The sequence below is a fragment of the Schistocerca gregaria genome, chromosome 3, assembly GCF_023897955.1.
Source record: "Schistocerca gregaria isolate iqSchGreg1 chromosome 3, iqSchGreg1.2, whole genome shotgun sequence".
In the NCBI taxonomy this organism is placed as follows: Eukaryota; Metazoa; Arthropoda; class Insecta; order Orthoptera; family Acrididae; genus Schistocerca; species Schistocerca gregaria.
This window is the reverse complement of record NC_064922.1, coordinates 440,541,980-440,567,430: the sequence shown is the minus strand read 5'-3', so window position 1 is coordinate 440,567,430 and position 25,451 is coordinate 440,541,980. Positions and strand designations below refer to the sequence as shown.

Here is a 25,451-nt window from a genome sequence, read left to right as displayed (position 1 = left end):
CGTAAAAGAGAACTGTATCTAACAGCAAGAGGGAGTACTGACCCCGAAATTGTTCAATATTATAAAAATTATTGTGCTGTACTAAGAAAAGTTATTAAAAACTCCAGAAGCATGTGTATCATGTCTGAGATCAGTAACTCTGATAATAAAATTAAAGCAATTTGGAATATTATTGAAAGGGAAACAGGGCAACCAAGATCACAGGAAGACTTTAGAGCCATAAAACTGATTGACAAATGTACTAACAAACAATCTGAAATTGGAAATATTTTCAATAATCATTTTTTAAATGTTATGGAGAAAGTAGGATCTAGATCTTCACTAGCAGAAGCAAGGCTTCTAATAGAAGAGTCCATACCTGTGCAGTTTGAAACAACTGCATTTCCACGAACCTCTCCCTCTGAAATCAGTAAAATAATAAACTCACTGAAAAGTAAAAGCTCTTACGGAATTGATAAATTTTGATAAAACACAGTATATACAGTTCCTTACAGTAAATGGCACAACTCCAGTAATAAATATAGACTTTGAACAGAAGTCTGTAGCTAAGGTAGAATTTTCCAAATTTTTAGGTGTGTCCATTGATGAGAGGTTAAACTGGAAGCAACACATTGATGGTCTGCTGAAACGTCTGAGTTCGGCTACGTATGCTATTAGGGTTATTGCAAATTTTGGTGATAAGAATCTCAGTAAATTAGCTTACTATGCCTACTATCATTCACTGCTTTCGTATGGTATCATATTCTGGGGTAATTCATCGTTGAGTAGAAAAGTATTCATTGCTCAAAAACGTGTAATCAGAATAATTGCTGAAGCCCACCCACGGTCATCTTGCAGACATTTAAGGATCTAGGGATTCTCACAGTAACCTCACATTATATATATTCACTTATGAAATTTGTTGTTAATAATCCAGCCCAGTTCAAAAGTAATAGCAGTGTGTATAGCTATAACACCAGGAGAAAGGATGATCTTAACTATGCAGGGTTAAATCTGACTTTGGCACAGAAGGGGGTAAATTATGCTGCCACAAAAGTCTTTGGTCACCTACCAAACAGCATCAAAAGCCTGACAGATAGTCAACCAACATTTAAACATAAATTAAAAGAATTTCTAGATGACAACTCCTTCTACTCGTTGGGTGAATTTTTAGATATAAATTAAGGGAGGGAAAAAAACTAACTTAAGCATTGGTATTATGCAATATTTTGTGTAATGTAATATCTTGTACAGACATCTTTCATTAACCTGACACATTCCACATCATTATGAAGTGTCGTATTCATGATCTATGGAACAAGTATTAATCTAATCTAATCTAATCTAATCTTCGTGGTTTGAGCTTACGCCGACGTCGTAGGAGTGTTACTGCGCAACGACGGAGACGTATCAACAATCAAGACTGCGGTAGACGAGTACTGTCGTGCTTCCGGTGCTAAAATCAACGCCGATAAATGCACCTTTGCCAACATTCGAGGATTCGACGCAGTTATTTACCTTGGGCGAAGCGTGTCGAGGCACACACCACTCTGGGGATGATTATCGACAAACGCCCGCTAAAAATGAATGCAAAAAATTGGAAGCAGGTCACCAATAAAATGCAAGGTGCCATCTATGAAAACAATTGGCGGTCCGTTGACATTCTCCAACGCATACGCCTCCTCAGCAGTTATATATTCAGTAAAACGTACTATACGGCCCAAATATTTTCAGTCCCCAAGACGCAGGCCAAACACGTGATGAAACTCTTTAATAGGTTTATCTGGCAAGGGCATCTGTTCAAAGTGAAATACACCATGCTGACGTCTTCCAGACAGGCCAGCGGACTCAACATGCCTGACATTAACCGAAAGGGTACTGCGTTATATATTAAACGAATCACCCACTTGTTGGACAAGGAACCTCTCAGCGTAACCAGTTGGCTCTTTTGAACCTTGAAACCCACCGATATGCACCCACCCATTGATGTAGGTAAGATGCATTACAAACTACGGCATGTCAAGCAGTTTTTTTCTAGAAGTAAGCTATATTGATGGACATTATTTCACGTAGGATTTACCAACGACGCACCTGTTTTTAAAAAGATGGACATCTCCAATAGTCCGGAATCCCATTGAACTTAAATACCCGAGTGTTCATTGGAAGGCAGTTTGGGACAACATAAGTTTAACCGTCCACATTGATGAGGTGGCGTCCACATGATATAAAGTGGTAAACGATGTTATACACACTAATGAAAGGTTGCATAGAATCGGCTAATGTGACAGTGATAAATGCGTCCGCTGTGGTCTGGTCGACACCTTACGCAATCGCTTCACTTGTGGCGGTCATCTCATTAACTGGAAATGGGTGCAGCAGAGGCTGGGCCTGATTACCCGCAGCAGCCCAGCCAGCCACTGCACCGACATCCTGCGCTGGTCGGACACGAAACATTTTCCCGTTACCAAGAACAACACCGTGATGTGTCTGTTATGACATTTTGTGACATGTATCATCATCCACAATAGTGAAGATAATCGGTAGAGCACTTGCCCGCGAACGGCAAAGGTCCCGAGTTCGAGTCGGCACACAGTTTTAATCTGCTGAAGAGTGAAAATTTCATTCTAATCTCATCAGTTTCGAGGCTTATATGAGAACGGCACGTTGGAAGATGAAACGTTACCCCTATTTCAGGACGATGTTCGGTAACATGTTAGACATCATTTTTTAAAAACAAGGCATAGGGTAATTCTCGACGCCGGTAAGGACACAAATCACATGCAAGACTATGTAGCAAACAAACTACACAACGGATAAAGGATTATACCTGTTCCTAGGACTGCTTCCGACTTCTCAATGGTGTTATTAACTTCATTTGACGTTTTCCTTAATTTATGTTGCCTTTGCATGTCTTTGTTATCCGTTTGTATGCTCCAAATGACTTATATATATATATATATATATATATATATATATATATATATATATATAAAATTCTGTTTAATATGTTTGAGTTTTGGTTCTATGTCTTTGTCTGGACTGAAGATGCTATTGTCTGCTTAATATTTTTGTTCTGTTTCATAAGCTTTCAAATGGCACTATATGGCACTATATCGAAATGTGTTCTTCAGTCTATTGTAGGATACAATTCTTGTTAAAGCAGTTCCAGTACTTCATTATTTTGTTTTTGTGCTTATATGATTGTTTTAATAAAGAGAAAAGAAGATGATAGAGCACTTGGGCACGGAACTCAAAGGTCTCGAGTTCGAGTCTCGGTGCGGCACACAGGTTTAATCTGCCAGGAAGTTTAACGTCGGTAGGTATGTACGATTCCGTCGCGTGAACGATTTTTTACACGGTGAATATAAAAGTTCGGCTTTTGTTTTGCTATCTTCAACCGCCGTAGCAGACTTGTCAATGAGTGACTGGATGGAAGCCTCAGACCCGCTTAGCGATTTTACATGCGACTACAATATTCTCGGGTTCTCGGCAAGCTCTTTTGCTGAAGTGTGATGGTTTTAGTTGTTGCGTGCTTCGCACATAGTTTTTTTTTTTTTTTTTACACAGACTCGTGAATCTCTACTAACCTTTAGTTGTACAGACAACTGGAGAAAATTTTGATGAATACTGCTGGGAAAGCAGAGTTCCGACATCGTGATCAGTCGGTGAGTACAGTTTCAATAACTAACGCTAACATTGACTACAAACAAGTGAGAGTGTTCAGTCTACCATCTGAGGTTGAAAACTGTTTTCTTAGAGATGTCCTCGCCAAATGCGGTGACATCCGACAGATTAGAAACGAAAAATGGTCGAGCCATCACAAACTCCAACGATATAGTGGGGTTCGTTCAGTTGACGTGGCCGTTAAAGTCAATATCCCATCCTATATAATGGTTTGTGGTTATAAGGCTCGTGTCATTTACGATGGACAAGTAGGTACTAGTTTTATCTGTACCATGAGTGGCCATTTATGAGATGATTGCGCACGGCGCGTTGTCGTACTTCGAAACCATCTGCAACAACGACAGGGATTAGCAATGGCTGATGTCCTAACTCAAAGTCAGACGCCTTTTGTGATTGACTCCCAACCAAGTGCATCTGTGTCAGAGGACAACGATATCGGCACCTTGTCACCCTTACCTCAGAAACCCGTGGCCAGTCACCCCTTTGCCGCCGGTGTCGCGTCATCTGTCGGTAACAAGCGACGCCGTACTAGTGGCGGTAGTGGCTCCGGTGACCAGGCCGTAAAAAATCAAAACGATGACGCGGAGTCACGGGCCTCCATGCGAGACACGCATATGTCGGATGGCTCAGTTACGAGCCGCCAAATTCACATTGAAACTCCCGACGCAGAAACTGTCAATACGAGTGCAGTCGAGTGTTTACAGCAATCCGTTCCGATGCCTCTTCTCGACTCGCCACGGGTGGTCAACCAACAAGAGGCGGCAACAGCCAACTGCAAATCGTAAACACAGAGAATGATGCACGCGGTGTAGAGCATAACGTAAATACCCGCCACCTCGGAACTGCTTCCAAACAACGCGAGGAACCGGAAAGCTGTATACAAACAGCCAGTGTGGCTCCAAATAAACACAGTGAGGCTACTGAAGCCGCGTCTTCGGACTTGCTGTCACCCGTTCCGAAGCAAGGACCTTCACATACTGCTTATAGCCATGACTCGCCGACTCCGCCGTCTTCTATGACACTTCGGACGACTGCGCGACAGCAAAATAAAGTTAAACCAAATGACTCCGTGGCTGGCAGAGAGTCAAAAAGTAAAGTCAGAGCAAAAATTGGTACAAAACCTCTGGATGTAGGTTCGAAGCCCGACGGTGAGATGGACTGGGCTTCCTACGGTTCCCAACACCCACACGTCTCTGACGATCATGAGTCAAGCTTATAAGTTTTTGTCCCTGAACATTAATAGAGTTAGGACAGATTTAAAATTAGCAATGCTACGGCAGTTTATCTATGAGTCCGAAGCTGATGTAGTTCTGTTACAGGAAGTGCCTTTCTTAACTTTTCATGTATCAGGATTTGGAACAATAGTAAACACCGCGGCGGACGGGAGTACAGGTACGCCCATTCTATCACGATAAACCTGGCCAAACAGCATACTAAATGGCATAGGATTCCGTGGAGCCTAAATGTTTCGATTCTCGCCGATGCCGCGCTACAAGATGTCACCTCCACGGCATGGGCGGATTGTCTCAAGCAATGCTGCAGATATCCGAGCAAGATAACCTGGTGGAATGTAGTGGTCAAACGGAAAATGCGATTATCCTTAGGAAACTACAGTTGGCAACGGGCGCAAGATGTCAAACGCACGATTGATTTTTACCAGACAGTTCTACGAGAGTTGTATGCGACTATGTCACCAACCAACACGCAGCTGACGACCATCAAACAAATAAAGCCGAAGCTTATAGGAATAAAGTGAAAGCAGCTTGAAGGACTAAGGATCAGATCTAAAGCAAAATCGCTTCAAGAGGACGAACTTGTATCGCTGAATCACCTCATAAAACATCGTGCCAATCGTAAGCGAACTTTATCTGGGAGCAGGACACAGATGGTGGACTCTGTTTGACACGACAGAGTGATTTTCTTACTGCAGTTTACCGGTATTTACGGATCTGTACTCGCATTGCGATACATATGGCGATGACGGAGGCGATATCGTGCGTGGTCTGCCCACCGTAGTCGCGCCTGCGGAGAACTCGGCGGTCGTGCACGATTTTGCTGCAGACGAAGTCCTTCAACTGATTCGAATAAATCCCCTGGCCCTGATGGTTTGCCATGGGAATTTTATGTGCGCTTCTGGCCCATACCCGGACACGCATTTACAGATTGTCTCAAAGAAGTGATGCGAGGGAGTGACGTGACGGCCGAAATGAAGGAAGGTCGAATTGTATTGATACCAAAAAGCAAACATCGAAAAACTTTAGATAACTTCCGACCAATTACTTTATTCAATTTTGATTACAAAAACTTTGCCAGAGCACTCAGCAGCAGACTGTCTACATTAATAAAACAAGTGATTCACAACCATCAATCATGCTTCCCTGGTCGCACTACTATGACGTCCCTTTCGGAATATAGAGATGTAATAGCCTTAGCGTCAGACACTAACGCCGGCCGGTGTGGCCGTGCGGTTCTTGGCGTTTCAGTCTGGAATCGCCTGGGGGATGTTTCCGGAATGAGATTTTCACGCTGCAGCGGAGTGTGCGCTGATATGAAACTGTTATGAATCTGCATAGTGAAAATCCCATTCTGGAAACATCCCGCAGGCTGTGGTTAAGCCATGTCTTCGCAATATCCTTTCTTTCAGGAGTACTGGTTCTGCAAGGTTCGCAGGAGAGATTCTGTAAAGTTTGGAAGGTAGGAGACGAGATACTGGCAGATGTAAAGCTGTGAGAACGGGGTGTGAGTCGGGCTTGGGTAGCTCAGATGGTAGAGCACTTGCCCGCGAAAGGCAAAGGTCTCGAGTTCGATTCTCGGTCCGGCACGAAGTTTTAATCTGCCAGGAAGTTTCTTACCAGTGCACACCCCGCTGCAGAGTGAAAATTTCATTCTGGAAACGAACCATCGTTTGACCATCGCATGGAATATCGTATGGACGACATGGTAATAGGCATCCCTGGCGTAGATAAACAACTGGTAGAGTCGAAAACAAAGAAGTCACCAGGTCTGTATGGAATACCAGTTTCGCTTTTAAGTAATCTGTGTCACTGGCCCCTTGGTTAGCTTCCATTTATCACAAAGTCCCAAAGGCCTGAGAAAAACGCAGGACAGGCCTGCATATGAGAAGGATAAAAGAACGGACCCAAAAAACTGGAGGCCAATGTGCTTAACCACGTTTTGCTACTGAACTCTAGAACATATTCTGAGTTCGAATGTAACAAATTTCCTATAGGCTGCAAAGCTTAAGTCCACAAATTAGCTTGGTTTTAGAAAGCATTGCTTGTGTGGAACTCGGGTTAGCTTTATCTCACACAACATAGTTCGAACTACGGATGAAAGGCAACAGGCAGATGCCAAATTCCTAGATTTTCGAAAAGCGTTTGACGCAGTCCCTCATTCGGACTATTAACGTAGATACGATATAGGTTTCCAGATAGGCGAGTGGCTCGAATACTTCTTAAGTAATAGAATCAGGTATTTCGTCCTTGACGACGAGTATTGAAATCAGGAGCGGAAGCAGAGAAGGTCGCGTCAAGCAGCACCACTAGGCAAAGAAAATTACATTGGCAGATTGACATGATAATCGCAGCATTTTCGTACCAGTTATAACCAAATGCAAGACACTACTCGCAGAATATGCGATCGGTGGGCAGCACGGATAATAAGAAATAAACGATAGTAATGCATTTGGAGTAATTTCTAATAAGAAGGGCTCTCAAACCGAGATAACAAATTTAGTGGGTTGGAAAGGACACCGTCCACTTGGTCCTTGTAGACCGCAATAAGTTCAACCGCCAACTGTTAATACTGCAGAACGGTTGGCTGGAGAAGTTCCTCCAGAGTATGTCAGAAAGCTTTAATTGGCCAGCAGTAGTAACTAATGGCTCACAAATAATGCCGCGAGACTTACGTTTTAAGACACAAGTCAGTCCCGCGTGGGAATCAAAACAACACTTCAAGAGTAATGAATAAAACATAAATGAACAGGAAAGGAATGAATTTTAACAAACTTTACCACAATAACTTGTTAGACTTCGAGGGAAATGCAACGCCAATGTGACTCACTGGGAAGCGGTTAGAAGCGACGCGTATAGTAACTCAGGCTGTTACATTCAAATTTGGAGGCAGTACGTTGGCAGCAACAACGAAATTCTAACCAGGAGGCTGAACTTAAGCACAAACTTTGAGGCAACACACTTTGTTCAGTCACAGAGTAACGACCAGACCGAAGGCTTCTACTGCAACAGGGACGCTAGTAACACCTCTCACTGCTCAAAAGAGACAGTTTCTCGAATAAGTTAGCCCCGAGAAATATGAAAGTGGCTAAACATGCTCACCGGGAAGATTTTATGAGGTGTCAGGTGAAGACCAACTGCCGGTGTTGTCCCCAGCTCTGGCGATGCAGTAAACGCCTTCCTTCCGCCTGTTCTCCTCAGTGTGTGCCAGCGTCGATCCACTGATTTGCCTTCCCCACGCGCTCCTCGGAAAGACAAGTAGGCAACGAACCGTAGTAGAATGAAGGCTTTCACGACCGGGTGACATGGCTGTTGATATACTTTCCGGGATGTGAGGTCGTGGTCTAAGAACTTTTCTGCTCCTTACGTTTCGTCCAGCGCAGGTCTGGACGAAACGTAAGGAGCAGAAAAGTTCTTGGACCACGACCTCACATACCGGAAAGTATATCAACAGCCAGGCAAAACCCGTATGATCCTCATGGGAGCATACGGCAGGGTGTAAGTAGGCTGTTTAGGTTTTTTATTAGTATCGCCGCCGCCACGTAGCGCTCTGTATGAAAATCACTGGCTGTGCCGTGTGCAGTCTGTGGCTGGTTTGCATTGTTGACTGCCATTGTAGTGTTGGGCAGCGGCAGCTGGATGCTAACAGCGCGTAGCGTTGCGCAGTTGGAGGTGAGCCGCCAGCAGTGGTGGACGTGGGGAGAGAGATGGCGGAGTTTTGAAATTTGTAAGAATTGATGTCATGAACTGATATATATTATGACTATTAAGGTAAATACATTGTTTGTTCTCTATTAAAATCTTTCATTTGCTAACTGTGCCTATCAGTAGTTAGTGACTTCTGTAGTTTGAATCTTTTATTTAGCTGGCAGTAGTGGCGCTCACTGTATTGCAGTAGTTTGAGTAACGAAGATTTTTGGTGAGGTAAGTGATTTGTGTAAGGTATAGGTTAATGTTAGTCAGGGCCATTCTTTTGTAGGGATTATTGAAAGTCAGATTGCGTTGCGCTAAAAATATTGTGTGTCAGTTTAAGCACAGTCTTGTACAATTGTTCTAAGGGGACTTTTCAAGGGACGCGCGCTCAACTCGAACCTGACGTTTGCACACGCCTCACCGCGACCTATCCTCGCCACCTCTCACGTTGGCCGTCCGATGCGAAATCCTTGTCTCATGGCTTCACAAGCCTCTAGGCCCGCAGTAAGGGGCCCGTAAGGGGTGTGGAACGACCTATCGATTCGAGCAACGTGTCAGTGTCGTAATCTATGGAAATAGTGAGTCATAATACACAAGGAATGAGTGTATCGTTCTCTAATTTCAATTAATCATATTAATTTATCTCAGGAAAATTTTTTTATTTTATTTATTTATTTATTGCCAAATTATAGAGCTGTTACCTGATGTTTAAAACAGGTCGTACATCTTACAATTTTCGTTTTTCATCTTTTTACAGTTTTCTTTCCTTCTGTTTTATCTACAACATTTACACAGAATGACATTTTTCAAAATAACAATAATTTAAGGTTGAAATATAAATAAAATTTTGTTGGTTATGCAGTTCATAAGCAATGCAAAAAACATGTACCCTGTTTATTTGAACAGAATAATGCTGTAACCGTTTTTACACTTTATGAGATCGGCTGCATGTAGCTCATGGTAAACGAATGACATTCCCAAAAAAATGTGTGCATCTGAGATGCGTGAGACTATGCCCAGCGCGGTGTTCGATGTTTACAGAGTTTTACACAGGTGCTTGGTTAAACTATTTGCTTCTACTGCAGCTTTCGAACATCAGTCATAATGCCAAAGGATGCCACTGTACGTTCAAATTTTGATTTATAGTGCTGCAAAACGGCAGTATTAAACTACTGAGTCCAGTATCAAGTCGTAGAATATTCTCACACGTAATATTTGTCAATCTATTATAAACTATAAATAATTTACAGAGAGTTATCAGAGTTTTACTGTATGAAATACTAAACACAAATTATAATATTTATTAGCCTACACAAAAAAATATGTGTCTGAATTTTTCTCTAATAAATTTAAATAACAGCAGAATATGTCACTACAGTAGTTTACTTACCATAGATTAAAGTTGCACAAAACAGCTTGCACAGAAAGCACTGCGAAGCGCCTGGCAGGGCACTGAAATGTTCCCTTTAAAAACAGGCACGCGAACTGCAGCTGAGTATTCATTGTGGATGAAGATGATATCATCCACGCCACAATCCTATTTTTCCAAAAACCACGTTACGGAAAATTACATTAGAATGCTGCTTAGTTAATTTCTCATTATGTAATGAGTGCTTCATTATCAGGCCCTAACATCATTTTGCCTCTCCCCATGCGAGAAAGTGACAAACGGGAGTCCATCAACGAACGAATCAAAAACAGCGCGTGGACAGTAGGGGAAGCAACAAAGGGAATCCCTCATGCAAGAGCGCCAGTTTTCCCCTCTTTTTGTCACCTACTACTCTCCGTTGGGCACCGTTCTCAGCAGATCTATTGTCACTATACAATTAAAGCATGCAGAGTTAGAACTGATCACTAGTACCTCGAGCAGCGTTACCCAAGTTCCCCGTGTAACTCACTGCCCAACACACGGAAGCTACAGCATCTTAGGAAGAACATAGCTGTCACCTATCAGATTTTCTAGAATCCAGCAAGTAGTGTGCTGTACTATTTATATACGTGGTTACATTATTGATAAATGAGTCTTCTTCCTGGAAATGCACCTGTTCTTTTCGTAATCGTCATTTCTTTTCATATCTTCTAAGCTACCGAACTTAACCTTTTCTATACTATCTTAACTGATTTCGTAAAGAATTTTGAAAAAAAGTATTAAAAACATTTCTTCCCATTAAAAGCTCATCTTATTTCTTCCAGCTATCGCTTTAGCAATATTTATAACACTTAACACTTTTATTTTTCATCGCATCGCTGAGGTATCTTTGTAAGCCTTGCTTTAGTGATGCTTTTTGTCTCATTTACTTCTGACCCCAAGGTTCACCTCTCCCCTCCCCTCCCCACCCCTTGATTGCCATCTCAGTGCCAGAAAACAGCAACAAATAGAAAAAAGCGTCTATAGCTTTAGTTCTAGACTTGTAACAGTGGTAGATTCATATTGTATGTCACAGAAATCTCCTTCGGGAATATATGAACAAAATACAATAATTGAATTTAGAAGATTTACAGTTCCGAGGTCGCACGCAAAGGAGAACGTGTCCACGATTTAAAACCAATGAGATCCGAAATGGAACGGATCATAAAGGATAAGCAGAGTCCAAATACATTACGAAGCTGACTACGAATTCGAACATGCCCGATAATACAATCCTGTGGAAATACTCTTACGTGGTTCAGAATAAAGGCGAACTTGTCAACATAAACGAGGGATGTTCGGAAAGTAAGGAACGATAGGTCGCGAAATGTAAACAGCAGTGTAAATCAATACTGTTTTATTTGCAACAAACTTTCAGCTACTTACCTCCATAGTCGCTGATCCGACTTAGACGTTTGTCGTAGCGTTGTACCAACTTTCCAATACCCTCGTTATGTAAAACAGGCGCCTGTGCTTTCAGCCGATTCTCTACGCTGGCGCCGAGCGGTTCTAGGCGCTTCAATCCGGAACCGCGATGTTGCTACGGTCGCAGGTTCGAATCCTGCCTCGGGCATGGTTTTATGTGATGTACTTAGGTTATTTAGGTTTAAGTAGTTCTTAGTCTAGGGGGCTGGTGACCTCAAATATTAAATCCCATAGTGTTTAGAGCCATTTGAACCATTTTGGACCATGGGCTTACATTTCAGCAAGCTAATGCCCACCCGTACACGACAAGATTTTCTCATGCTTATCTTCGTGCCTGGCGATCAAGGTCGCCTGATCTCTCTCCAACGGCGTACGTGTGGTCCGTTGTGGGCAGGGCCCTCCAACCATCTCGGCATTTTGACGATATAACGTTGGAGCTGGACAGAATGTGAGACGATTTCCGTCAGGAGGATAAGTAACAATACTATCAATCAGTGCCAAGCCAAATAACTACTTGCATAAGGGCCAGAGGTGAACGAACGCGTTATTGAATTCCTCAATCAGCGAAGCTCTTTTCTTTGAATAAATCATCCAGATCCAGTGGTAATCAGATGTTTGTCTGTAGACGTGCATCAAACCTATCGGTAGTTCCTTCATGTTTCTCCGGAACGAGTAGTAGAGATGGTTTTCACTAAAAATGGTGGACTGTTTTGCGATTTTTATGACGCATTTCTTTTCTTCAGCGACATAGCTTATGTGGAACTCGTTCAAGTACTAGCAGAAAAACTGCACTTCAAACCACTGGCCAGCCGTCAGGACATGAAGTTCCACAAAAGTCCGCCTTATGTATCAAATGTAAGCAAACACGTCACTTAACCTAGACCTGTGCATTTACTTTCACACCATATCAGGTTCTTAAATTGTTGACCTTCATCACTGATACATGCCATGAAATGATCGCGGATAGACACTACAACACGTTGAATTTCAGTTGGTAATGTTACAGATCAGGCCAGCGTTATTCGACATGTCATGTATTCGAGAGTCGTCAGTGTTGCTTGGTTGATCTTTTGTCTTAATTTTATCCATTGAAACATTTCCAGACGTGTTAAGTCTGGTGAGAGTGCTGCCCATTTTGTGTTTCTCCAAAGACCGATCTAACGATCTGTAAACGTTCTCTTTAGAAGGTCTGTAATTATCGATGCGGAATCGACGAGACATCTACACCAAGTGACCAAAAGTATCCGGACACCCCCACAAACATACGTTTTTATATTATGTGCGTTGTGCTGCCACCTACTGCCAGGTACTCCATCTCAGCGACCTCAGAAGCCATTGGACATCGTGAGAGAGCAGAATGGGATGCTGCGCAGAACTCACGGACTTCGAACATTGTCGGGTGATTGTCTGTCACTTGTGCCATACGTCTGTACACGAGATTTCCAAACTCCTAAACTCCCCTAGATCCACTATTTCCGATGAGATGGTGAAGTGGGAACATGAAGGGACTCGTACAGCAAAAAAGCGTACAGGAAGACCTCGTCTGTTGACTGAAAGCGACCGCCGACGGTTGAAGAGGCTCGTAATGTGTAATGGACAGACATTTATCCAGACGATCAGACAGTAATCGCAAACTGCATCAGGATCTACTTCATGTAGTATGACAGTTAGGCGGGAGGTGGGAAAACTTGGATTTCATGGTCGAGCGGCTGCTCATAAGCCACACATCATCCCGGAAAATGCCAAAGGACGCTTCGCTTGGTGTAAGAACCATAAACATTGAGCGATTTAAAATCGGAAAAACGTTGTGTGGAGTGACGAATCGCGATACACAATGTGGCGATCCGATGGCAGGGTGTGGGTATGGCGAATGTCCGGTGAAAGTCATCTGCCAGTGTGTGTTGCGCAAAAAGCAAAATTCGAAGGCAGTGCTGTTACGGTGTGGTCGTGTTTTTCATGGAGGGGCTTGCACCCCTTGTTGTTTTGCGTGGCACTATCGTAACACAGGCCTACATTGTTTTAAGCACTTTCTTGCTTCCAGCTGTTGAAGAGCAATTCTGGGATGGCAACTGCATCTTTCAATACGATCGAGCGCCTGTGGCGGAGCGGTTACATGACAATAGCATCCCTGTAATGGACTGGCCTGCACAGAGTCCCGACATGAATCCATTAAACACCTTTTGGTAGTATTGGAACGCCGACTTAGTGCCAGGATTCACCGACCGAGATCGATACCGCTGCTCAGTGCAGCACTCCTTGAGGAATGGGCTACCATTGCACAAGAAACCTTCCACTACCTGACTGAACGTATGCCTGCGAGAATGGAAGCTATCATCAAAGCTAATGGTGGGCCAACACCATACTGAATTTCAGCATTACCGATGGAGTGCGTAATGAAACTGTAAGTCATTTTCAGCCAGGTGTCCAGGTACTTTTGATCAAATAGCATATCATGTTAGTACCACATGGCTCGTCTTACATTGAATGGAGTCTCTTTCAGTAGCTGTGGCAACATATCTGTTTTGAAGTGTAGATACTTGTTGCTATTTAATGTCTCATCAAGCCGGCCGCTGTGGCAGAGCAGTTCTAGGCGCTTCAGTCCGGAACCACGCGGCTGCAACGGTCGCAGATTCGCATCCTGCCTCGGGCATGGATGTGTGTGATGTCCTTCGGTTAGTTAAGTTTACATAGTTCTAAGTTTAGGGGATCTCAGATGTTAAGTCCCATAGTGCTTTAGAGGCATTTGAACCATTCTTTGTCCCACCAAGAAAACAGGGACCACTGATGCGATTCTAGAAACGACCACAGCTCACGTTGAAATACAAAAGTCGTTGTTTATCCACTTTACTGAGCCAGTGTAGACATTCATCTGACCACTAGTGGATATTGTGAACATTGATTTGCCCAAGATTTCTAAACTATTCTTTATCTGCAAACATGATCTTGAATGAAAAGCCGCATCACATCGCACTATTCATAGACGCCATTAAGGGAAAAATGACAGATTTTCAAAGCCATTACCATGAAGCTGGTTTTGGACTTAAATGTGGAAAAGATTAAGTGTACTGAAATGTAGTACTCGTGGAATAGTCGTTTGGTTGATGCTTCGTAATAATATGTGACATGTTATTGCTGCTAAAATGTTAGCTGCCTTTCTCACATCAGTTGCTGTTCTCTTTCGTTAGTGCATTCTTTCACAGTTTCAATTTCTTGATATGTTTCATAAAGTTTGCGAAGACAGATTGTGATGACTTGTCACCACCAGAATACCTTTCGGCACTTAACCGGAACACTGCTCTAACAGGTTGGTAACGTCCGCCATAAATGGAAACCATAGCCATTTTTTCGTCTTTGGTATCATTGTGAAAGTCTGAGTGTGACAGCTACAGTAGCACAGCACAGACTGATGGCCTTCCAGTGCACAGGTATACATATGAATCAATTGAGTTGCAGGATGACAACTGTTGAACCATATGAAAAAAGCGTAAATTAGTTATAAACTACGGGTGTTCACATAATATATTCAGCATGTAAACCTTACTAAAGATATTCGGATTTAGCTTATGACATGTTCGATATGCCTGACATAACTGGCAGTGATGTGGCGTAGATGAATAACAGAATTCCGCATGACTCGCTGAAGTGTCAGAGCATCGATACTGTCGATGACCTCCTGAATGGCTGTTTTCAGCCCAGCAATGAATGTCCGGTTTTTGCTGTACACCTTGTCTTTAACATAGCCCAGCAAAAAGAAGTCCCATGAGTTCAGACACGGAGAATATGGCAGCCAATCAAGGCCTATGCCAGTGGCCTCTGGGTACCCTAGAGCCAGAATGCGGTCCTCAAAATGCTCCTCCAGGACATCAAACACTCCCCTGCTTCGATGGGGTCGCTCTCCGTCATGCATGAACCACATCTGTCGAAATCAGGGCCACTTCGTATAATGGGGATGAAACCATCTTCCAAAACTTTCACGTACCATTCGCTGGTGACAGTGCCATCAAGGAATACCGCACCGATTATTCCGTGACTGGACATTGCGCACCATACAACCAACCGTTGAGGGTGAATAAACTTCTCGATAGCGAAATGTGGATTCTCATTCCCTCAAATGCGCCAGTTTTGCTTATTGACGAACCCACACAAATGAAAGTGCGCGTCGTCACCAAACCAAACCATACAGCGCATACTAATTCTCACCACGTCCTGTGGCCAACCGTGCAGTTTGAATTTCCTAACGCAAACCGTTTAGAACTTATGACGATTTTATTTCATATAGTTCAGTGATTGTGATCCTGTATAGACTCTAGTGTACAAACTTAAAGGATGAAAGTAACATTCGCAGGATGTTTCGCTGTCAAATAATATAGTTCGATGAAACTTGGAACATTCATAGAAAGAACTATCACAGTTCAGTACTGTACAGCACAGTACAGTACACTAAAGTACAGTACTGACACAGTACTGACAGAAACATGCAATGAGATGAACATTAATGACACTTTCATTGGAAGACAATACACCGAATTCACTACTAATTCCTGTAGCACGGTTATCTCCACACAGTTGATGTAGGAGGGGATTCAAAGGCGACATCCCAAAAGACGGAGCCACAGATTGATGCTTGCGGGCACCTTTTGGTGATTCTTTTAATCCCTTTCTGATTTCCTGCGCTCCGCTCAACTACCCTGTTTCTGCAGTAGTCTGAGAGGCTAGACGGCCTTAGGTACCTGCATTCCTCTGAGTCTTGCAAACATTGCGGGCCACCAGAGATTATCAAAGGCGCCCGAAATATCTGTAAGAACAGCGATTGCGTAATTGTTTTCTATGTTATTAGCAGTGGTTAGTACCTTATTTAGTGCGTCATCTACATATTTTTCCACCCTGAAACCGAACTGGTGCGGACTAAGGCCAGGGAGCTGCGTGTGCTTTTGCAAGCGGTCGCACAGAAGTCGTTCCTGGATCTTGGCCGAGGTGTTAATTAAGCTTATAGCTCTCTGCGTTTTTTCAACCGAAGGATCCTTGCCCTCTGCTGTTTTAATTATGACGGCATTTACTGTTTTCCAGACCGGAGGTACCCGTCGCAGCTGTAACGCTTCGGTGAGTAGATCAGTCAGGTTTGGAACAATCTGTGGAGCGACAATGTTCACTGTCTGCGAGTGAATACCATCTGGCCCAGGGGCTATTTCGTTCTTTATTGGCAATCGCAAGCGCGACCTCCCCACATGAAAAGGGAATACTGACGGTACTATTTTCATAGCAAGAATTCATTAAGATTCGTTGGCCAGTATGAATCTGCTCATCCGACTGTTGCCGCAATCGGGAGGAAGTTTGTTTAGCAGAAATTCCACGGAACTTCTCTATCCCTATGTTATGGTAACGTCATCTCGTCTCAGCGTTGCTAAGCCTAGTCTTTAAACGCTCTGTTTGTATTTTGAAGGATTTCCCCCAAATGTTAGTTTGGGGCTGTTTCTGCACGTGTTAGTTCCAATGTCCTCTGGAGTTTTTTTTGTAACTCTTGTTTGTAGCGTTGTTTTGCTTCCCTGAACTGTAGGAGTCTGACATCTCAGCGCCTTGTCGTTGTTTCTGCATGTAGGGGTCGACAAGGATTAATGCATATTGGTTTCGATCCTCTGAGCCTTCCAGAATAACGAGATCACTCAGGGAACAGCATATGAGGCCAGTCAGTGGACGCCCAGCTGCGGTATTAGCGTGCTGCAAATTCCAACCTTCGTCGCCTGTGAAAGACAGCTTGGGTGCACGAACCAGGCTTCTACTGTGGAGTCCCATATTCGATGACCAACTATGGTTGAGGGAAACGGTTGGTAGCCCCTTGGTTCATCTGAGCTGTCAGGTGCTCGACGGGAGCTGAGGACCAAACCAATGTCCTTAGGTGCCCTGGACGGGGACATCATTCATCATGTCTCCAAGAGTCGGAGACAGCTTGGGCGTAATAGTAACGTATGAGCGACTGCCCTCCTGAAACATCGTTATTACAACAGCGACTGCACTGAATAAAATGTTCTCGGGTTTCCAACCGCGTCAATTGGTTAAAACAACAAGAGCTTTCGGCCAAGCACTCCTTGGCCATTGTCAAGTGTTATGACTGCCAGTGGGCTGTTGGTGCGCTCTTATATACGCTAGCTGCCGGCTGTGACGTCAGTGGTGCCGGTGACATTGCCATATATGGGCACGTTTTGAGTCGGCGTTCGATGTGTCCTCTTCAACCGCGCGATCGCTGAATCCCACGCAGCGCTGAGCTGTAAGGCATCGTCTCTATTCAGGGTGTTTGTGTTAATTTTTATTTTAATAGCTTCCTGTATCAAACTGTCCCAGAAGCCGTTTGTGCGAGCCACGACAGAGGTATCCCACTGGTCGTGTAGTTTTCACCAATTGACCGGTAGGAAACCCGAGAACATTTTATTCAGTGTTATCGCCGCTGGACTCTGCATTCATACTGCGACTGCACTGTTTTTCAGTTCCCAATGACTCCCTTTCTTTACGCTCCACTGCTTGTTGTGGCACCCGCCGTCGTTGTGCGTGGTTATTGTAGGTTGATGTCGAAAGTAGCCGGTGGTCATATTAATATGAGTGGACTGTGTATCTAGTGCAATTTGGAAGATGAAATATTCCAGATATAATTAAGATATTTTGGGCTCATCATGAGAACGGAAGACTCACTAGGAAAAGCTGTAATCCTCTGCGCCGGCCGGAGTGGCCGAGCTTTTCTAGGCGCTACAGTCTGAAACTGCGTGACCGCTACGGTCGCAGGTTCGAATCCTGCCTCGAGCATGGATGTGTTTGATGTCCTTAGGTTAGTTAGGTTTAAGTAGCTCTAAGTTCTAGGGGACTGATGACCTCAGAAGTTAAGTCCCATAGTGCTCGGAGCCATTTGAACCAATTTGTAATCCCTTGAACAGCGGAAGGTTAAAAATGTTTCACAACTTCGCTCCCACGATTTCTCGTAGCATTCGAGTCGTCCCTCTCATACAGAAAGCACAACCAGCTCGTATGCGGGGTTGGATAACGCTGTGCCAGATCGTTATAAAAAGTTCGGAGACAACTCTTCCTCGCAGCAAGTGCATGTGGCTTGTGCACAGGTATCTCTGTAGTGAGGCGGTGTTCGCGGCGGCGAAGAGCGTTGCGTCTACGCTGGTCCAAAAATAGCCGTGAGCATAGCGGCGGCCAGTCGCGGTGGGCACGGCGGCGCAGCGGCACAGAAGCAGCGAGCGGCGGCAGCGGCGGCGGCCGGACCGGCGCGGGCTGGCGGGGCGGGCTGGAGTAGCCTACACGAGACACTAGTAATGATATGTTGAAGAAGGCGCGGCACAAAGGAAGGATTGAATGGCGCAGACAATGGTTCCGCCCGAGGCTCGCTCCGAGGACCCATTGTGCCGCTGGAGCGTGCTTGACCCGCACTCTTTTATCCGTCAGATGAAACAATGGTCGGCCGGCAGTGGCCGCGCCGCGGGCTGCGGGGGAGGCGGCTCGAGGGCGCCGCCGCCGCTGCCACCCCCATCCTGCTGCCCCCGTCCGCCGCCCCCGCCGCCGCCGCCGCCCCCGGCTGGTCCTTATGCTGCTGCTGCGCGACGCCAGAGCAACTCGGCTGGGCCGCCTAACGGCCACCGCTGAACACAGCTCTTAATCTCATCTGCTGGCAGCCGGTGCTTCGCGAAAGCCGATAAGGCGGTATCGAGCGATTTCGGGAATTTCATCTCCTTCCGCGTTTTCTGTTTCAGTACGACTGCAGTAGACTGACGAATAATACTACGGATGAAATACTCGGATGGCATTTCTTTACTCTTCACTGGGCCAGTCTCATTTAGATTTAGTCTTTTCGACTAATGGTAAAAATGCTTCGAGTTCTGGGTCCGATCCCAGCCCCTATTTACACGTTCCAGTCGCACTAATATGATCAACGCCTAGGTTCAACGTCAGTATGTAAGTAGGCTGTTTAGCTTTTTATATTGGTAACGCCACGTAGCGCTCTGTATGAAAATCACTGGCTGTGCTGTGTGCAGTCTGTGGCTCGTTTGAATTGTTGTTGGCTATTGTAGTGTTGTGCAGTTGGCTCTTAACAGCGCGTAGCGTTGCGCAGTTGGAGGTGAGCCGCCATCAGTGGTGGATGTGGGGAGAGAGATGGCGGAGTTTTGAGAGCGGATGATCTGGACAGAGACAGTAAATCTGTAAGACTGGATATCATGACTATTGTTGTTGTTGTTGTTGTTGTGGTCTTCAGTCCTGAGACTGGTTTGATGCAGCTCTCCATGCTACTCTATCCTGTGCAAGCTTCTTCATCTCCCACTACCTACTGCAACCTACATCCTTCTGAATCTGCTTGGTGTATTCATCTCTTGGTCTCGCACTACGATTTTTACCCTCTACGCTGCCCTCCAATACTAAATTGATGATCCCTTGGTGCCTCAGAACATGTCCTACCAACCGATCCCTTCTTCTAGTCAAGTTGTGCCACAAACTTCTCCCCAATCCTATTCAATACCTCCTCATTAGTTATATGATCTACCTATCTAATCTTCAGCATTCTTCTGTAGCACCACATTTCGAAAACTTCTATTCTCTTCTTGTCCAAACTATTTATCGTCCATGTTTCACTTTCATACATGGCTACACTCCATACAAATACTCTCAGAAACGACTTCCTGACACTTAAATCTATACTCGATGTTAACAAATTTCTCTTCTTCAGAAACGCTTTCCTTGCCATTGGCAGTCTACATTTTATATCCTCTCTACTTCGACCGTCATAAGTTATTTTGCTCTCCAAACAGCAAAGCTCCTTTACTACTTTAAGTGTCTCATTTCCTAATCTAATTCCCTCACCGACTTAATTCGACTACATTCCATTATCCTCGTTTGGATTTTGTTGATGTTCTCTATCAAAATATTTCATTTGCTAACTATGCCTATCAGTAGTTAGTGACTTCAGTAGTTTGAATCTTTTATTTAGCTGGCAGTAATGGCACTCGCTGTATTGCAGTAGCTTGAGTAACGAAGGTTTTTGTGAGGTAAGTGATTTGTGAAAGATATAGGTTAATGTTAGTCAGGGCCATTCTTTTGTACTGATTATTGAAAGTCAGATTACGTTGCGCTAAAAATATTGTGTGTCAGTTTAAGCACAGTCATGTACAATTTTTCTAAGGGGACGGTTCAAGTATGCAATAAACATTCACAGTGGGCAGGTGGCAGAACTAACACTAAGGTTTACATAAAGCGTACGAATAGTAAGCGGAAAACAGTGCAGTCGTAGTTAATGTGGAATGAATGACAACTCCGTCTACAGGCCACAAGGGGCCCATCGGGACCAGCCGACCGCCGCGTCTTCCGCAGTGGAGGACGCAGGTAGGAAGGACGTGGGGTCAGCACACCCCACTCCCGGCCGTTATGATGGTATTCTTGACGGAAGCCGCTGCTATTCGGTCAGAGTAGCCACTCAATTGGCATCACGAGGCTTAGAGCACCCCAGAAAATGGCAACAGCACATGGCGGTCTGGATGGTGACCCATCCAAGTGCAGGCTACGCCCGACAGCGCTTAACTTCGGTGATCTCATGGGAACCGGTGTAGCCACTGCGGCAAGGCCGTTGCCAGTTAATGTGGAAGCGGAGCGATTTGTCTGTTGTCGAGAAGGGTATGGTCATTGGCTTCGCGGATCAAGGGTGGAATCATTTGAGAAACGGCAATGTTTCTAAACTGTTAGCCTGTCGCCGTATTTAAAGTATATCACGCATGTCAAAAAGACTCTATCCAAAAATGGCGCCGAGGCAAGTGTGATGCACAACGGGCCGTAGATGACAGGGGTGAACGACCGCTGCAGAACTGTGTACAGGTGAACAGACTTGCAACTGTTAAGGAACTGACCGCCCAAATGAGAGAAGAAGCTACTAGCAGGGTGTCCTCAAGGACCGCTCAGTGAACGTTGCTGCGTACGGGCCTCCGCAGCACGCAACCATGCTGGTTGCTGTTCACCGGTGGCGAAGCCAGGGATTTGCACACAAATATCACAGCAGGTATACAGGTCACCTTCTGAGATGTATCACGTTTCGTGCTCCATTGGACATATGGGCTTTGGCGCGTACGTCGTGAAATGTATGAAAGCAAAACACCCTGCAATCAGGAACGAGCGTTATGATCTGGGGAATGTTTTGGTGGCATTTCCTGGGATCTGTCATACTAGAAAGAATAACGGAACAAGGCAAGCAGGAAGATGCAACGTGTCACAACTCGCAGTATATGCGTGGTTCGAAGAGTACCAGTATAGGTTTACCATAATCCCCTGGCCACCAAACGCTGAATTGGGCTGCCCTCAACCTAGAAACCTAGCGCAGCTGGACACGGCACAGGAGTGGCAATGGTTCCACATTCCTGTCGGTACCTTCCGGAACCTCTCTGACTCTTTACCTGAACGTCTCGCGCTGCAACAGGTGGTCACTCAGTCTTCTGACAGGCGTTCACCTTTTTCTGCTATAATAAGCCAATATCTTTCGGGCAACGACATTGTCAAGAGAGACCGGAGGAGTGGACAGAGGTTCACAGAACCATTTTAACTTCGAGTTGGGGAAACTGCCTCTCAAGAATACTACTTATGCAAACTTCTTCACCACATAGTAACACTTACGGCCGACGTCAAAAAAGTGGTTCAAATGGCTCTGAGCACCGTGGGACTTAATTTCTGATGTCATCAGTCCCCTAGTACTTAGAACTACTTAAACCTAACTAACCTAAGGACATCACACACATCCATGCCAGAGGCAGGATTCGAACCTGCGACCGTAGCGGCCGCGCGGATCGAGAATGTAGCGCCTAGAACCGCTCGACCACTCCTGCCGGCACGGCCGACGTCCTCAGTTATTTGTTGGATATATTATAATCTCTGTTTCCCGTACAATTTTTACCCTCTACAGCTCCTTTTAGTAGGATGGAAGTTTTTTCCTAATATCTTCTCGTTGGTGTTCTCCTTTATTCCCCGATTCTGTAGCCAAACTTCTCATTTGTTATTTTACCGGACCACCGAATTTTCAAGATCCTATAGCATCATATCTCAGATCCTTCAATTTCCTTCTTCTTCGGTTTTCGCACAGCCTATGTTTCACTGCTATAAAATTCAGTGCTGCAAACGTAGGTTCTCAGAAATTTCTTCCGCAAGTTATGGCCGATATTTAATACTAGTAGGCTTCTTTCGTTGAAGAATACTCTCTTCGCCTGTGTCATTTGTGACATTATGGATTCTAAGTCCTCCATGTTTCTCTCATTATGCTATTTTGCTTCCAAGGTAGCAGAATTCGTTGATTTCATCTGCTTTGTAATCATCAATTTTTACGTTGTGTTCTTGCTAGTCTCATTTACGATAGTCATCTTTACTTTCGCCTTCCTTCAGTCCAGATTGTCCATTGAAGACACGCAGTGTTTGTCAACGGGAAATGTGGCCGGTTATTATAAAAGTATCATGGTGATACCTTCATTGACAAAATTTTCAGATTAGTCACTGAGCCGTGGTGAAATTTGCTGTTTTGAAGAGCGCGCCGCACCGTGTAGTGTAAAGCAGTCGCCCTCCGTTTCTGGCGGTGGCGCCGCTGTGGCAATCACAGCTTTGGTCTCTCCCTCTGGTGGGAAAGGAGAAAAGTTGCGTGTTTACGTGCATTTAAGGGGCGCTATGAGCTCGGCAGTCGGTCAGTCTGTCAGTCTGGGCGAGCGAGTCTGATCAGTTGGTCAGCCAAGTTAGTCTGGGTCTGTCTCTCGTCCGCATTGGTGAGGCGGTTAGTGTCTGACTGTCGTCAGAAGTGCTAGTATGTGTTAGGCCGCCAGTCTGCTCGAGTTTGCTCAGGCAATGGGCACTGGTGGTTGGATCGGTCGGTTGGTCGGTCGCACACTGAGGCAGAAGATGACTCGTTCACCTGGAGCGTCGGCGCATGTGAGGTCGCCACGTGAGTTCAGTGGCCACGCCATATAGCGAGAAGTAGTGGCTTCGCGGCCGACACGAGAGCAACAGGAGTCAATCCACAACATCGGTCTGCCCGGTGCGAGCTGCGACGCCGTGAGACGGGAGATCGGCGCGCCTTCCTGCGTCCGTTGAAGCGGCTGGCAGCGGACGGTTAGGGAGAGCGTTTTGGGGGTGCTGCGCCAGATCTTCGCCAGAAATCGCAGCGTATTAGAAGTTAAGTGAATGGAGATATGTTGTGTCATTTAGTTGTTAAATTCTACTTGTTTTCTTGGTCAGTCTTTCGTCCCCAGCTTTCTCGTCTGTCTCTCGTCCGCATTTGTTAGGCAGTTAGTGTCTGTCTGTCAGTCAGTCTGTCGTACGTTAATAGCTGCCTCTGTCATGATTGTCGGATTCGGTGTTAACGAATTTATAGAATTAAGGTGCAAAGGCTGAATTCCTGAAATATGTTTTTATCTTGCCTATCATCTTGCGAGGTGGTGTGCGTGTAATGTAGAACATGTTGTACATTTTTATGTAAGTCTGAATTTCATGGGTTTTATTTAAAGAGTCATTTTTATAAAGTTGCCACACTTCCACCGTAATACTTTTAAAAACAAATTGCACTTTCGGTGGCAAATAATTTCTTAGTGTGAGTGTTTGTACCATTTCCATGCCTCTTATGGGGTGCATAGTTAATGTGTTTGTGTGAGTTGTTAAAATTTTTAGTTTAAAGTAATTTGGTGTGTTGCAGTTTTTCCCCAGTGTAGTCTTTCAGGGGTTGCTGTGAGCGGTCGTGACTACGGCCGTGTTGAAAGGGAGTGGCAAGGTTCTCAGCCCGAAGGCTCATACTGTCAGTATTGTTCAAAAAATGGTTCAAATGGTTCTGAGCACTTAACATCTGTGGTCATCAGTCCTCAAGAGCTTAAAACTACTTAAACGTAACTAACCTAAGGACATCACACACATCCACGCCCGAGGCAGGATTCGAACCGGCGACCGTAGCGGTCCCGCGGTTCCAGACTGAAGTGCCTAAAACCGCACGGCCACACCGGCCGGCTGTCAATATTGTTCTTTATGCCTCTAAATATAATTGTAACTTGATATTTCGAGGGTGTTTTTCTGCTTGTAAATTTTTAATCTGTTTTTGAAAAGGATTTTATGAATAAAATTCCCATTTGTTAAAGGTAATTTCAGTTTCATCAGTTACTCCCTGGCAACTACTTCCACGCTCATCTAGTATGATTAAATGTGCTAATGTTCTTGATTGTATCGCTAGTAAATAAAGTAAATTCTTTAAGAAAAGGTTTTGAAAGTAAATTCACGGTTCAGTCACCAGTTCGTATCTCCTGTCGGAGACTGCCAAATGGGGACGCCGAAATGACAAAAAGATTGAAAAACCTACGAACGGTAACATTCTGGTAGTCGGAGGGTGGAATGCCATAAGTCTGAGTATAAAAGCTACAAAATCTCAGATGAAAATGTACCTGGATGTACAACAGAAGAAATTGAGGTGAAATAGAAAGAACATTTTCTGGTCAGACGAGTGTGAGGTAATACCAACAGCAGCAGGAAATCGGATAATAGGTGTAATATTTGTGTTGGATAGGAAGACTGGGCAAAGAGCGAGTTACTGCGAATATGTTGTATTACCAAGCACATTACTTACAACGATAAAGTTTATTTCAATTAAATGTTGACACGAATGCCTCACCTGTTAAGCTGGTTCCCACTGACTAGCAGCCCATAAATACTTCTTGGGCGATGACTGCATTAGAATATTTTAAGGATAAAAATTTCGATGAAGCTATTAAGAGGAACATTATGGAGTTGTTGGCCCCAGTAGAAGCATCATCGACTAGTCAGAAAAATCATTTTATACAGTAAGGAATTTACATGAGCATTTGACAGAAATAAACCAACGCAGGGTAGGGACACATAAAGGGACATGAACAGTCGGATGTAATTTAAGAAAATCGCCAGAAAATATTAAAGCATGTGGGATACTGAAGTACTGAAGAATCCCGATAGTTGTTTGAAGTTATTTCATGATGTTGGTACTAAGATAACGAAGAACACATTAAGTAGTTCCGTTG

The 25,451-nt window shown here is 44.5% G+C and overlaps 1 pseudogene; it reads right to left on the bottom strand.

Annotated features, from left to right (window-relative positions):
* Positions 1–20,909: 20,909 nt before the first annotated feature.
* Positions 20,910–21,027, bottom strand: LOC126357299 (5S ribosomal RNA; annotated as a pseudogene).
* Between the last annotated feature and the right edge of the window lie 4,424 nt (positions 21,028–25,451).